The sequence below is a fragment of the Monodon monoceros genome, unplaced genomic scaffold (assembly GCF_005190385.1).
Source record: "Monodon monoceros isolate NGI ecotype Baffin Bay Population unplaced genomic scaffold, NGI_Narwhal_1 Super_Scaffold_15, whole genome shotgun sequence".
In the NCBI taxonomy this organism is placed as follows: domain Eukaryota; kingdom Metazoa; phylum Chordata; class Mammalia; order Artiodactyla; family Monodontidae; genus Monodon; species Monodon monoceros.
This window is the reverse complement of record NW_021703771.1, coordinates 33,669,067-33,684,689: the sequence shown is the minus strand read 5'-3', so window position 1 is coordinate 33,684,689 and position 15,623 is coordinate 33,669,067.

Here is a 15,623-nt window from a genome sequence, read left to right as displayed (position 1 = left end):
GAGAGTCCGCCTGCCGATGCAGGGGACACGGGTTTGTGCCCCGGTCTGGGAAGATCCCACATGCCGCAGAGTGGCTGGGCCCGTGAGCCATGGCCGCTGGGCCTGTGCGCCCGGAGCCTGTGCTCCACAACGGGAGAGGCCACAACAGTGAGAGGCCCGCGTACCAAAAAAAAAAAAAAACAACCAAAAAAAAAACCTAGAAAAAAAATGATGAAGGTAGAAGGCACAGCTAATGCAAATCTCTTGAAGAGTGAATAAGTGGGTTGAGTTAAAACAAATAAAAAGCATAAAGGAGATTAGTGAACTGCAACCAGAACCTCAGAATCACTTAAGGACATAACCATGGTTCCCTGCCACAGTGTTCTTTCTCTAAGTCTACCAAAAACAGGCTTCTGCTTTCTTAACCCCTTTTAAAAATAGAATCTTACATGACGTATAAGTATCTGTCATGGTCCCATTAGAAAATAGAAACCCATGCAGATAATTCAAGAGAGTATAGTTACAGTAAAAGAACAACTTTCAGACATGTGGGAAAAGTTAAGTCACCCAATAAGGGATGTTGAAGCAAAACCAGACTAGCAATAGCTAAAAGTTGTTATTACCCCTAAGACTAAAGAAATAAATGTGGGAAATTATGCTTTTGGAATCCAGGGAGAGATTGAACCATTGACTAGTGGTCAATAGAAAATAAAATTAGTCCAAAAGAGATTCAGCCACTGTGTAAACATGGCCCAGAGCAGAGAGAAAGAGGAGAACTATCCCAACCTCTCATTGTCTCTCTCCTTCCTATCTCGTATCAGTGTCTCCCATTGGCTGAACACAGTAGCATACACAGGAACATACACAGCATACACAGACTCTTAGGAGCCTAAGAAATGCAATGTCTTGGGGTAAGCCTCTGTGGCACAGAACAGGAATGGAAGAACTGAGAATGCTTCTGAGGTGTGGGAGGTGTTAATTTTGAAAAGAGCAAGCATAGCGTGCAGACAGACACTTGTGGGTAAGAGTTCTCATTCATTAATTCAGTTTTGTTTCAGGTTCCTGCTGTGACAGAATGCATGGTTGACTCATTCCACTAGGTCCCAGAGAACTACAGGAAGTAAGGTGGTGGGATCAAAATAAGAAGAAAATAGTGAGTGGAGAGTTCTGTCAAACTAGTATATAAGTAGACCAGTAGTATTAATCTTGGGCAAGAGGTTTCTGGTCCAATTGTGGGAGAAAAATATATGAAAAGAGATGCTCCTTTTCTGCTCTTGCTTCTCTCCCATCTTTACATGGGACAATCAATATCATGCTCTTTATTTGCAAGTGTTCAAACCAATGATGACCTAATGAATAAAATCAAGTCAGTGCAAAAGGTCTTAAAAGATGAAGAACTGATAAAATTGGGGAGGGGTTTTGACTTGCCAAAGGCAGTGATTTCCAAATCCTCTTTCTAGACAACTAGGATAGATGGACTAAAATTTATGGAGTGAAGCTTTCATTGAACATGAAAAGAAAGCTTCATAAAATATGTGACATAAGTGTATTCAGAAATTGGACAAAAGTAGTACAGAACTGTGATCCTTGACAGAAAGAGAACAAATGAGACGAACCTCAAGATGATATTAACTTTCTTTCTGGAAGAGTTTCTAGGCCAAAAGGCAAAGAAATAATTGATAAGCTGGACTTCATTAAAATTGAAAACGTCTGCTCTGTGAAAGAAAATGTCAAGAAAATGAAGAGGCAAACCATAGACCAGGAGAATGTATTTGTGAAAGACACAGCTGATAAAGGACTGTTATAAAAATATGCAAAGAACTCTAAAATTCAGTAATAAGAAAATAAACACCATTAAAAAAATGGGCCAAAGACCTAAAGAGTGACCTAACCAAAGAAGATATACAGTTGACAAAAATCATATGAAATGTCATCAACGAAATGCAAATTAAAACAACAATGAGATACTACTACACACCTATTAGAATGGCCAAAATCAGGAACACTGATAACACCAAATACTGGCAAGGATGTGGAGCAATAAGAACTCTTATTCATTGCTGGTGGGAATGCAAAATGGTAATGTCACTTTGGAAGGCAGTTTGACAGTGTTTTTTAATACTGAACATACTCTTGCCATATGATTCAGTGAGTATGCTCCTTTATATTTACCTAATGGAGTGGAAAATTTATGGCCACACAAAAACCTGCACACAGATGTTTATCGCAGCCTTATTTATAATTGCCAAAACTTGGAAGAAACCAAGATGTCCTAAAGAATGTGAATGGATAAATAAACTGTGGTACATTGACAATGGAATATTATTTAGTGCTAAACAGAAATGAGCTATCAAGACATGAAAAGACATGGAAGAAACGTAAATGTATATTACTAAATGAAGAAAGTCAATCTGAAAAGGCTATATACTGTATGATTTCAGCTCTAATGTATTTTGGAAGAGGGAAAAATATGGAGACAGTAAAAAAAAAATCAGTGGTTGTTGGGAATTGGTTGGGGAAGAGGGATGAATAGGTGAGCACAGAGCATTTTTAGGGCACTAAAACTATTTTGTATGATACTGTAATGGTGAATACATGTCATTATAAATCTGTCCAAACCCACAGAATAAACATCACCAAGAGTGGACCATAATATACACTATAAATCTGAGTGAATACGATGTATCTGTATAGGCTTATAAATTGTAACAAATGTACCACTCTGGTGAGGGGTATTGATAATTGGGGAGATTATGTATGTGTGGGGACAGAAAGTATAGGGGAAATCTGTCTACCTCCTTCTCAATTTTGCTGAACCTTAAACTACTCTAAAAATTGTCCATAAAGAATAAAAAATCTAATAGTGTATTTGCCCTGCTATGTTTCAGACTTGTTTGGAAACTGTGATCCCTTTTTTCTTTATGATTTATCTCTTCTGGAATGGGACTGTCTACCCTATGCCTGTCCAACTATTATATTTTGGAAGCACATAATTTATTGTCTGGTTTCACAGGTTCACAGCTCAGGATGAATCATAACTCAAGTCTTACCCAGACCTGATTTAGGTGATATTTCAGATGAGATTTTGGATTAAGACTTGATAGAATGAGACCAGAATTTGGTGACTTTGGGGATAGGGTAAACTTACTTTGGATATGAGAAGGATGTGAATTTGGGGAGTTAGAGGGTAAAATGTTATGGTTTGAACTGTGCCCCCCTCCCCAATAATTCATATGTTTAAGTCCTAACCCACAGTACCTCAGAATGTGACTGCTTTTGGAGATAGAGTCTTTACTTGAGTGATTAAGTTAAAACAATTAGGTGGGCCATAATTTAATATGACTGTTGTCTTTATAAGAAAATTTGAATACAGGCACAAACAAAGGGGAAACAACACGAAGACACAAGGAGAAGACAACCATCTACAAGCTAAAGAGAGAGGTCTGGAAGGATCCTTCCCACATAATCCTCAGTAGGAACCAATTTTGCTGGCACCTAGATCTCAGACTTCTGGCTTCTAGAACTGTGAGAAAATTAACATCCACTGTTTAAGACATCCAGTCTGTGGTACTCTGTAATGGTAGCCCTAAAAGATTAACATATGCCCCCAAAGTTTTAATCAAGAAGCCTGTTAAGAATTACATGGCTGTCACTGAAGAAACAAAGAATGAGATTTGCAAGAGACACAAATTGTAATGTTTTAATCTTCATGCTTTTCTTCCTTACTTTTCTGACTCTTTGGTTAAGGTTTCTAAAATATCTGATGTATTTTATTGCTTAATTGTGAAGTTGATGATGTCTTTAGTTTTAATATTGCTTTCTCATTCACGTTGCCTTCTTCTGTATGAGTGCAATACTTGGCTATTGTTTGCTTTTGATTTGGCTGCACCCTGAATTTAACCAAACTGTTGAGATTTTACTTCTTGAGGAGCAACTCAGCTTTTTGATATTAAAACCACTATCTTATCTGAGTAGCTGAAAGCAACCACAAAGAGACTTTTTATATGACAATCATTGCCATAAGCCAGACAGTCAAAATAACTGAAGTCCTTGTATCTAGTCTACAGGTTATTAGATTGGGAGTGGAATCAGTTCTACTGGTTTAAATTTAGCACTCTTGGTTCTTTTTTTGGAAATCAACAGCAAACTATAATCATGTTTCTTTTAATATCTGTATTGTATTATTCAAATGTGCATTCTCTAGAATCTTTATTGCTGCTCTGCAATCACTGTCCTCACAGTGAGGCAACAAATTCACTTCCAAAGAAGGACAAGAAAATCTGACACTTATGAAGGTTGGAACAGTACTGTCAATAACTCCACATATGACCCTGAGATACCAGACAATGACACTGAACTACATTGATCATATTCTGTGATGGAAACCATTTACCATGCAGCTTAGTCTAAAGAACGACCAAAAATACATGGAGAATTTCAACCAACATACTAAACAATTTTGGAGCCAACAGTATTTTTTGTCTGTGCTAAATAATTTGGGGATCAAATGAATGTACCTATTTCTGTGCTAAATAATACTTGTAAAGCAATAAAATATCTTAGCTCCATGCTCCAGGAAATATTTGTTCCTGGAAGACTGGACTATGAAAACACGAACTTGGCTTATCTGCCCATATTAACATTTTGCTTATTAAGGCTTTTCCACCAATACAAAGACATTTTGTTATAAACTCTCCTCAATTCCAACCAGTCCTCTATCTTGGATTATCTGTTTTAGATCACTGAGCCTATGTCATAAAACCCTGTAAGCACTGAGTCATAAATTCTGATAATGAGATAAAAATATTATTTTTTTGTGTTCTCCATGAAGATAGTAAGTCCAATAAATTCAGCTTTGCTTGATCAACTGGTCAAGAGTTTGGGCCAATATTTTTTAGAGCAATGAAGAATTTTGAAGGATTATAAACAGGTTTGTTATATTCAGATCTGCATTAAAAAATATTATCTGAATGAGATGTGTAGAGGCCAATGAATAGGTTTAAGCTACTAAACTTTTATGTTAATAACATACTCAATTATTTTTCTTTCAGTTAAAACAATAGACTTTCTTACAGTTAAAACAATAGATTTTACATAGTATTCTGGACTTGCTTCATTCTTTATATTTTAGTATAAATCAATGAATACATTATATAACCAGATCAGCAGTAAGCTTTATGAATTTACAGTGTGATAATGCCGAGACTTGGGTCTATTAGAGTTGAGGGCTAGATCCTAATTTCTAATAACTGCAAGCAAGAATTGCCTACCTGAAAGTCCCTGGTGAAATTAGCCTGTTTTCCATGTCTTAGCAACAATGTTAGGGTCAGTCAACCCAGTAATCCAGTTTTAAAGATAAAATATTGACATGAAAATAATCAGATTATGTAATGGGAAAATGCTCCTTCTTATTGCTTGCTGAAAGATTTAATATAATTCACTAGTCAAGAGTTCCCATTGGGGCTCCCCTGGTGTTGCAGTGGTTAAGAATCCGCAGGCCAAAGCAGGGGACACAGGTTCAAGCCCTGGGCCGGGAAGATCCCACATGCTGCGGAGCAGCTAAGCCCGTGCACCACAACTAGTAAGCCTGTGCTCGAGAGCCCATGAGCCACAACTACTGAAGCCTGCATGCCTAGAGCCCGTGCTCTGCAACAAGAGAAGCCACCGCAATGAGAAGCCCGTGCACCGCAACAAAGAGTAGCCCCCGCTCACCGCAACTAGAGAAAGCCTGCATGCAGCAACAAAGACCCAATGCAGCCAAAAATAAATAAATAAATAAGTTAAAAACAAAAAAAAGTTTCCATTAAGTTCAGACTCATTTCATGAAACTTATATTGCGTTTAGGAGCACTCCAAGTCCATTCCTATACATTGAACTATGATCCTAACACAGACCAGCTTGTACTCATGTTCAGAACTTGTGATTACTGGGAACATTTCTCCTAGAACTGTCCAGCCCCTAAGGCTATTGATCTGGTGCCAAACGGTACTGCTTTTCTCCATCTATTTTCAACTGATGTGCTGGAGTTGACCTTTGCTTTGTTCTGTAATTTTGCTCCTCTGTGGTTTCTTATAAGGAGTATGTCAGGATAATAAATCTTTCCTTGAATACAGTTCGTGAGTTAACTGTAATTTATAATAGAGTAGTTTACTTACGACAGCTTATTTTGGATACTTCCAAATGATTATATTAAAATTCTTTATCACTAAATGCAATTTTATCTATTTTCAAAAGTCATACGTAATCACACATTATTTAAAGCTTTTGTGATTTGTTTTCATGTGTGCACATGAGATTTTGAATTGAAAGCTATGGAAATGTGTAGATCATTATACAAATACTAGGTGTTTTGTCACCATTTTAACTACAATATGGATTTCCGTTCTTTAGATAAATTGCATTATATAATGTAAATCCTTTTGAAGAAATTTTCTCTTGAATCATGGTGATAGAGTGCATGTTTTTGAGTAGCTATACATGAACCCATACTTCATTTCTATGCTACTCAGTTGATTTACAAAGGCTGCCTTCCCCTTGACCCTAAATCAACCTATTTCTAGCCCAACCTTAAGCCATTAAATTTTGATTCACATCCACTTCCAAGCTTAAAGGCTTTTGAAATGTTCAATTTCATTGAAAACTCTACTTTTAATATATTACTCGAAGATAATATGAAGCTAACCTTAGGGATGTCTATGGACTTTATATGAGGGATGTTTCTTCAACTTTTAAAAACAGCCTTAGAAAGATTAATTAAAACCTGAGTGATATGCATTTAGGGTATTTCTAATAGGCAAAAGTTATATCTGAACTCACCTAAAGCTTGAGATGTATCATTTGAGGGAAGATGGTAAACCTAATTTAGCTCACAGCACAGCTTTGATCTTCATTGTTGGAGATCACATACAACAAAGCTGCAGTAGAGTAGGCTCTGGTGTCTATAACAAGGGAGAAAATAACCTTTCTCCTAGATGGGCACATTCTAAAGTGTGTAATCTAATGGTCCTTCCATGTTTAGGTAGCAGTTTTAAACTCATCTGGGACCATCCCAACCTTGTGATTAATATTCTATGGATTGATGGGGTGGGGAGGTAGGAGAGGAAGGTTGAGGGTCAGCAGAGGAAGCTATAGTGGCCTTTGGTAAGACTGCTTTAGTAAATAGAAAACATGTTTATAAATTTTAGACATCATGAAGCAAATATATCTGGTTCCCCTCTACCTATGTATTTTTTTTTTAAAGTAATGCAAAGCCATGCTACTTAATCTGACCAATGAAATGCCATTGTAAATTAGAAGCTTAAGAACATGTGCTAAGTACCCACCCTCCTTCCCTGCATTAAGAATCATGGAAGCATGTGTCAAGGCAGAGTCTCAGTCTGCATCTCTGCAATGTATATGGACTTTGAATAAGAGATCTGTTTGTGTTTTTTAGCCACAGAGATTTGTGGACATTTTATTGCTGCAGTCTAGTTTAGCCAATCCTTACTGACACAAATATTTGTTGAATTCCTTTCATTTAAATGATGACTTGTAAAACTATCTTAGAATGTTTACTTGATAGGACAGATCAATTGAGTGTTCCAAAGAGTAGAGTCTTGCCTCTGTTAGAGCTCTCCTTTCTTCATCTTTAAGTTTTTAGAAAGAGTTATATTAGTTTTCATCCTTCCCAGCTTGTCTTTACTTCGTAGACAACTGAAATTCAGCTCGCACTATGACTTCCAAAGTGGAACTTCCAGCTGCTTAATACGATGCTTACTGACAGAAGTAATCAGCTCATCTTGTTCATATAAACCTCATCTTGTTCATATTTTCTCCAATTCTTGATTCTTCCTCTTGGGACTCCCTCTTCTTTGATTTCCAGGTCATAATTTACCTTTGGATCATCACCTAGCTCCCTGGACTCTCATTCTCAATTCCTTGATGGTTTTCCTCCTGTTGTCAATGTTCTAAATACTAATATTTCTCAGGGTTTCATCCTTAGTGACTTTCTGACATCAAACATCACTTTTAGGCAATCTTACCCACTCCTTGGTCTTCAACATTTCCTAAGGACTCTTACTTCAGCTTTCACATTTCCTATGAGCCTCAGATTAGAATCTCTCACCACCTAAAGCTTATCCTTTATGTTCTGAGACAATTTACTTTCATCACACCTACCCTTTCCTCCTATTATTTGTACATTCACCGACACCCAAAATTTGGGTATAATTTTGTATTTCATCTTCCGTCCACTGTTCCCCAGTTGTTTCCTATTTCCTCCTATCCCACAGTTCACAAAAAAATGTCATTTCTACTTGCTTAATAGGTCTTGAATCTGTTACCTCCTATGATCATCACTGTTGCATTTATGTAGAAATTTATCAATTACAGGCATACCTTGGAGAGACAGCAGGTTTGGTTCCAGACCACCCCAGTAAAGTGAATATCATAATAAAGTGAGCCACACATTTTTTTTGGTTTCCCAGAGCATATACAAATTACGCTGTAGGCTATGAAGTGTGCAATAGCATTATGTCTTAAAAATGTACATACCTTCATTAAAAAATAATTTATTGCTAAAAAATGCTAACCATCATCTGAGACTTCAGCGAGTCATAATCTTTTTGCTGGTGGACGGTCTTGTCTTCATGCTGATGGTTGCTGACTAATCAGGGTGGTGATTGCTCAAGGTTGGGGAGGCTGTGACAGTTTCTTAACATAAGACAACAATGAAGTTTGCCACATTGATTGACTTGACTCTTCCTTTCAGGAATGATTTCTCTGTAGCATTCACATTTGCCCTCAGTAGAACTTCTTTCAAAACTGGAGTCAAACCTCTCAAACCCTACTGCTGCTTTATCTACTAAGTTCATGTAATATTCTAAATCCTTTACTGTTATTTCAACAATCTTCACAGCACCTTCACCAGGAGTGGACTCCATCTCAAGAAACCAATTTCTTCTCTCATCCATAAGAAGCAGCTCCTCATCTGTTGATGTTTTCTCATGAGATGTCAGCAATTCACTCACATCTTCAGACTCCACTTCGAATTCTAGTGCTTTTACTATTTCTACCACATCTGAAGTCATTTCCTTTGCTGTCTTGAACACCTCAAAGTCATGCATGAGGCTTGAAATCAACTTCTTCCAAACTCTTGTTAATGTTGATATTTTGACCTCTTCCCATGAATCATGAACGTTCTTCATGTCACTTAGAATGGTGAAACCTTTTCAGAAGCTTTTCAATTTACTTTGCCCAGATCCATCAGAGGAATCACTATCTATAGCAGCTATGGCTTTACAAAATGTTATTTCTTAAATAATAAAACTTGAAAGTCAAAATGACTCCTTGATCCATGCTCTGCAGAATGGATGTTATATTAGAGGCATGAAAACAACATGAATCTTGTTGCACATGTCCATCAGAGCTCCTGGGGACTAGGTGTGTGGTCAATGAGCAGTAAATACTTTGAAAGGAGTCTTTTTTTCTAAGCAGTAGGTCTCAACAGGGGGCTTAAAATATTCAGTAAACCTTGTTGTAAACAGATGTTTTGTCATCCAAGCCTTGTTGTTCCATTTACGGAGCATAGGAAGAGTAGATTTAGCATAATTCTTGAGGACCCTATGATTTTCACTATGGTAACTGAGCATTGGCTTCAACTTAAAGTCACCAGCTGCATCAGCTCCTTACAGGAGCGTCAGCCTGTCCCTTGAATCTTTGAAGCCAGGCATTGACCTCTCTCCTCTAGTTATGAAAGTCCTTGTTGACATCTTTCAGAACAAGGCTATTTCATCTACATTGAAAATCTGTTGTTTACTGTAGCCACTTTCATTTTATAGGTAGTTTTTTTAAAAATAAATTTATTTATTTATTTTTGGCTGCGTTGGGTCTTCATTGCTGCGTGCGGGCTTTCTCTAGTTGCGGCAAGCGGGGGCTACTCTTCATTGCAGTGTGCGGGCTCCTCCTTGCAGTGGCTTCTCTTGCTGCGGAGCATGGGCTGTAGGCACGTGGGCTTCAGTAGTTGTGGCACTCAGGCTCAGTAGTTGTGGCTCGCGAGCTCTAGAGCGCAGGCTCAGTAGTTGTGGTGCATGGGCTTTGTTGCTTTGCAGCATGTGGGATCTTTCTGGACCAGGGCTCGAACCCATGTCCCTTGCATCGGCAGGTGGATTCTTAACCACTGTGTCACCCGGAAGTCCCCACCTTCATTTATTATTGTAGCTAGATCTTCTGGATAACTTGCTGTAGCTTCTACATCAGCACTTGCTGCTGCTTCTTGCACTTTTATGTTATGAAGACGGCTTCTTTCCTTACACCTTATGAACCATCCTCTGATAGCTTCAAATTTTTCTTCTACAGCTTCCTCACCTTTCTCAGTTTTCACAGGATTGAAGAGAGGGGCTTGCTCTGGGTTTAGGTTTTGCCTTAATGGAGTGTTGTGGCTGGTTTGATCTTCTATCCAGAATACTCACAGTTTCTCCATATCAGCAGTAAGCCTTTTTCACTTTATCATTTGTTTGTTCACTGGAGTAACGCTTTTAATTACCTTCATGAACTTTTCCTTTTCATTCACAACTTGGCTAAATGTTTGCTGCAAGAGGCCAAGCTTTCAGCCTATTTGGGTTTTCGACATGCCTTTCTCAATAAGCTCAATTATTTCTAGCTTTTGATTTAAAGAGAGATATGTAACTCTGACTTTCACTTGAACACTTAGAGGCCACTCTAGGATTATAAATTGGCCTAATTTCAACATTATTGTGTCTCAGGGAATAGGGAGGCCCAAGGAGAAGGATGCAGGAATGGCTGGTTGGTTGAGCAGTCAGAACACACACAACATGTATCGACTAAGTTTGTGCACTGTCTTATATGGGCACAGTTTGTTGCCCCCTAAAACAATTACAATAGTAACAACAAAGATCACTGATCAGAGATCACCATAACAAATATTATAACAATGAAAATGTTTGAAATATTGCAAAAATTACCAAAATGTGACAAAGTGAGCAAATGCTGTTGGAAAAATGATACCTATAGATTTGTTGGACACAGAGCTGCCATAAACCATAAACCTTCAACTTATAAAAAGAGCTGTATCCCCAAAGGGCAATAAAATTAAGCACAATAAAATGAAGTGTGCCTGCATTTTGGAATACTGTACTCACCTCCACACTGGATTTAGTACTTCAAGTTCCATCATTCTTCACCTTCATCCATGAGCTCAAATAATTTTAGAATTAAAACTAGATCATCTCTTTCTTAGTTACGCTATTTCCATGACTCCCCCATCAAATTCTTAAACTTTTTCTTGAATCCATATCTTACAGAGACATACAAACAAAATACATAAAGAAATACATTTGGGACTTCCCTGGTGGTGCAGTGTTTAAGAATCTGCCTACCAATGCAGGGGGCACAGGTTCGAGCCCTGCTCCAGGAAGATCCCACATGATGTGGAGCAATTAAGCCCATGCACCACAGCTACTGAGCCTGCGCTCTGGAGCCCGCGAGCCACAACTACTGAGCCTGATTGCCACAACTACTGAAGCCCGCACACCTAGAGCCCGTGCTCTGCAACAACAGAAGCCACCACACTGAGAAGCCTGTGCACCTCAATGAAGAGTAGCCCCCGCTCGCAGCAATTAGAGAAAGCCCGTGCGCAGCAACAAAGACCTGAAGCAGCCAAAAATAAATTAATTAACTTTAAAAAAAAGAAGTACATTTATCTGCTGATGGGTGTACAGTCTTTTTCTCTTGTCTTCTGGCTCCAACTCCATTCCTACTATACACCAGAAATGACCCTCTTGGAATCCTCAGGCTCCCTGGAATCAAATGTTGAAACCAACACTAAAAACCATGCTAATGCTAAACACCACCAACACCACTTCGTAAAGCACAAATTAGATGGCACCTGTTACTTTTCTTGATCCAGTTTTACTTTATTTTTATATCTTGTCTTTACTACATAGTACATATAGCATTTATTTTTAGTTTCATTTGTTATTTTGTCACCCTGAAGTGCTCTTCTTCCTGGTCTTTCTGATTTACTCTTGCTAAAGTTAGTTAAAATTAATTGCAAGCTTTTCTCTTGATGCTCAACTAGAGGTTGTTGTATGTACAGCCCCTTTCCTCATTATTCTTTCCATGTAGCTATTTTTAAAATAGATTGATCAAAATCTTAGCTTGATATCACAGGCTGCAGTATTCAAAGCCTTCCCTGAAAAAAATTTTTTTTTGGTTTGACCTTTATTTATTTATTTATTTTAACATCTTTATTGGTGTATAATTGCTTTACAATGGTGTGTTAGTTTCTGCTTTATAACAAAGTGAGTCAGCTATACATATACATATATCCCCATATCTCCTCCCTCTTGCGTCTCCCTCCCACCCTCCCTATCCCACCCCTCTAGGTGGTCACAAAGCACCAAGCTGATCTCCCTGTGCTATGCGGCTGCTTCCCACTAGCTATCTATTTTACATTTGGTGCTATATATAAGTCCATGCCACTCTTTCACTTTGTCCCAGCTTACCCTTCCCCCTCCCTGTGTCCTCAAGTCCATTCTCCACATCTGCATCTTTATTCCTGTCCTGCCCCTAGGTTCTTCAGAACCTTTTTTTTTTTTTAGATTCCATATATATGTGTTTGAAGTTGGTTCTAAAGGGAGAAAAAAGAGTGCCTCTTCACATTCTTTAAGATTAAAAACTCTTGAGCTGTTAGTTTTCCATAATTTTCTGAGAAACATTATGCAATAAAACAAAATAAATTGACATATAGAGTAATGAATGATGGAAAGAGCACTGTGGAAGCACTAGAGTACTTGGTTTAGTGGTAACTGAGGTTTAGTGTCATCCTTGCCTTTCCCAAGCATTGAGTGTTCAGTCTTAACTCCCATTATGTAAACTGCCCCATTGTTTCTAAAATAAAACCCTTTTATGTATTAGCTAATTTGAATTGGATTTATGTCACTTACATTTAAGCATTTTTCACTTCTACACACATAACCCAAAAAATTTGGTAATATAGTTCAGAAAGTTAAAAATTTCCCTAGATTTTACTTAAGGATCCCAACTTAAGCAAATCTCTGCTAGACAAAGTTCTTCCATCTTTTCTCTGTGTCTTCATAGTTCTTCATTCAGAAGACATTTATAGTTCAATCATGCTTCTTTAACTTGGTTTATGGTTTGTCACCACCCACCCCTTAACTCTCACCCTTTACTGGAAAAAAACTGTGTTGTATTCTTTTCTCTAATTCTCTTTCTTTTATGATTATTATTTAATGTTTGAATGTAGAAGGCAGTAGAAAAAATTTAACTTATGTGATACTGTGAAGATTACTGCAGATTTTTGAAAGGTAAATTGAACATTAGAGGTCAAGTAATTTTGTGTCCTAATATATAAATATATATTCTTGAGAGCCCTTGATAGCTGACCATCCACCTCTGTTTAAACATGTTACTGATTCATGAGATAGCTTGTTCTACCAATGGATAACTCAATTGGTGTAAATTGACATACAATGGCAAGGCCAATTTTTAATTTCCATAATCACAGAAAATACTTTTTGAAGTTACTATATTTGTCAGGTAGGACTGCCATAACAAAATACCACAGACTAGGTGGCTTAAACAATAGAAATTTATTTTCTCACAGTTTTGGAAGCTGGGAGTCCAAGATCAAGGTCTTGGCAGGGTTGGTTTCTCCTGAGGCCTGTTTCCCTGGCTTGCAGATGGCCTCCTTCGTTCTGTGTCCTTGTATGTTTTTTTGCTGGGCATGTACACACCTAGTGTCTTTTTGTCTTCTTAGAAGGACACCAGTCACACTGCATTAGGGCCCCACCCTTATAACCTCATTTAACCTTAATTACCTCCTGAAAGGCCCTATTCTGTCAAACTTGGGGCTAGGACTTCAACATATAAATTTGGTGTGGTACTTATCTTTAGATTTCTTTCTGCTCACATAATCAAGAAGCCATATTGTAATTTTAATCAATGATCCTGAAAAACTGCCACTTGGCTTATAAATATTAACTTGGTCTTTTTAATTCAATTACTGGCAGTGAACCATTTCATGCTCTGTATAATTTACAAATATCTTGATTAATAAGAACTAATGACAAAATTATTATTTCCCTTACTACTTTTGTCATATTTCCTTCACTCACCTTTAGGAAACATGATCCACTTCCTACTAAAAGATACTAATTTTATGAAAAATAAGCAAGGTAAGGTAGGAGAGTAGTTTCTCTGAAGAATCACTACAATTTTATTAACAAAAATCTAGCCAGTGCACAAAGCACAACAGCTTAAATTTCCACTGAAATAATTTTGGTTATAAATTAGAGTGTTTGATATCAAATATGCATATTTCATCTTATTCTGAATGACAGTGACCATATGCAGCTTTTCAACCATGTAAATTGTATTAGATATGAATATACTAGCATAGCCAATTTAATGACATATGGTAAGGATCATATTTCTTTCACTTTTTACTTGAATTTTTATCATAACTAACTTTAATTTCATTATAATCTAAGAGATTATCTGAATATATCAGTAATGATCTCTTGACATTCATTCTATAGTGATTAAGTTGATGCTTTTTGTATATATATTTTGGAAGTTCTTAGTAGGATGAACATAAGGAATTTAGGGTTAACTATTTTAATTTAATTGATAAGGTGATTATAATGCCGCACTGCTTATAATACTTACCTTGCCCCTCCACATTAGTAGCCACTGCTACTTCTTTATACCTTAGTAAGCAGCCGTAATTTTTACTTGAGTACTGTCTGTACAAAGACAGAAAATTATGGATAGAATAACTTTTCTCCCCAAATTTACTGAAGACTACCTATTGAACCATCTAAGAGTCTGAAACAGGCAAAGGGATCAAAACAGTAGTTTAGATAGAAAAGAACAGTCATACAGAAAAAGGGAAATATAAATTGTCTAAATTTTTAAAAATGATATATATTTACTAGATGAAAATTTCAGGAAAGCAGTACCCTTTGTGGTTCATGTGATTACTTATTGCTGTATAGTATCTTTTTTATAATGACTTCTTACTTTTTATGTAAGAAGAATTTTTTTTCTTTTTACTATTTAGGTAAAGTTGAATATTATAAATGGGGTTTATAGCAGTATATAGAATGAGACTTTTCTTTTTAAAGTACAGATTAGAAGGTTGGGTATTAAGCCTAATTAAACTATAATACAAAGCTACAGTAATCAAAACAGAATGGTACTGGCACAAAAACAGACACATAGATCAGTGGAACAGAATAGAGAGCCCAGAAATAAACCCACACACATGATCAATTAATCTACAGTAAAGAAGGAAAGTATATACAATGGAGAAAAAGACAATCTCTTCAATAAGTGGGGCTGGGAAAACTGGGCAGCTAATTGTAAAAGAATGAAACTCTAACACCATATACAAAAATAAACTCAAAATGGATTTAAAGACCTAAGTGGAAGACCAGAAATCATAAAACTCCTAGAGGAAAATACAGGCAGAATAAACTGTAACAATATTTTTTTGGATCTGTCCCCAAAAGCAAAGGAAACAAAAGCAAATATAAACAAATGGGACCTAATTAAATTTAAAAGCTTTTGCACAGCAAAGGAAACCATTGATGAAACAAAAAGACAACCTACTGAAAGGGAGA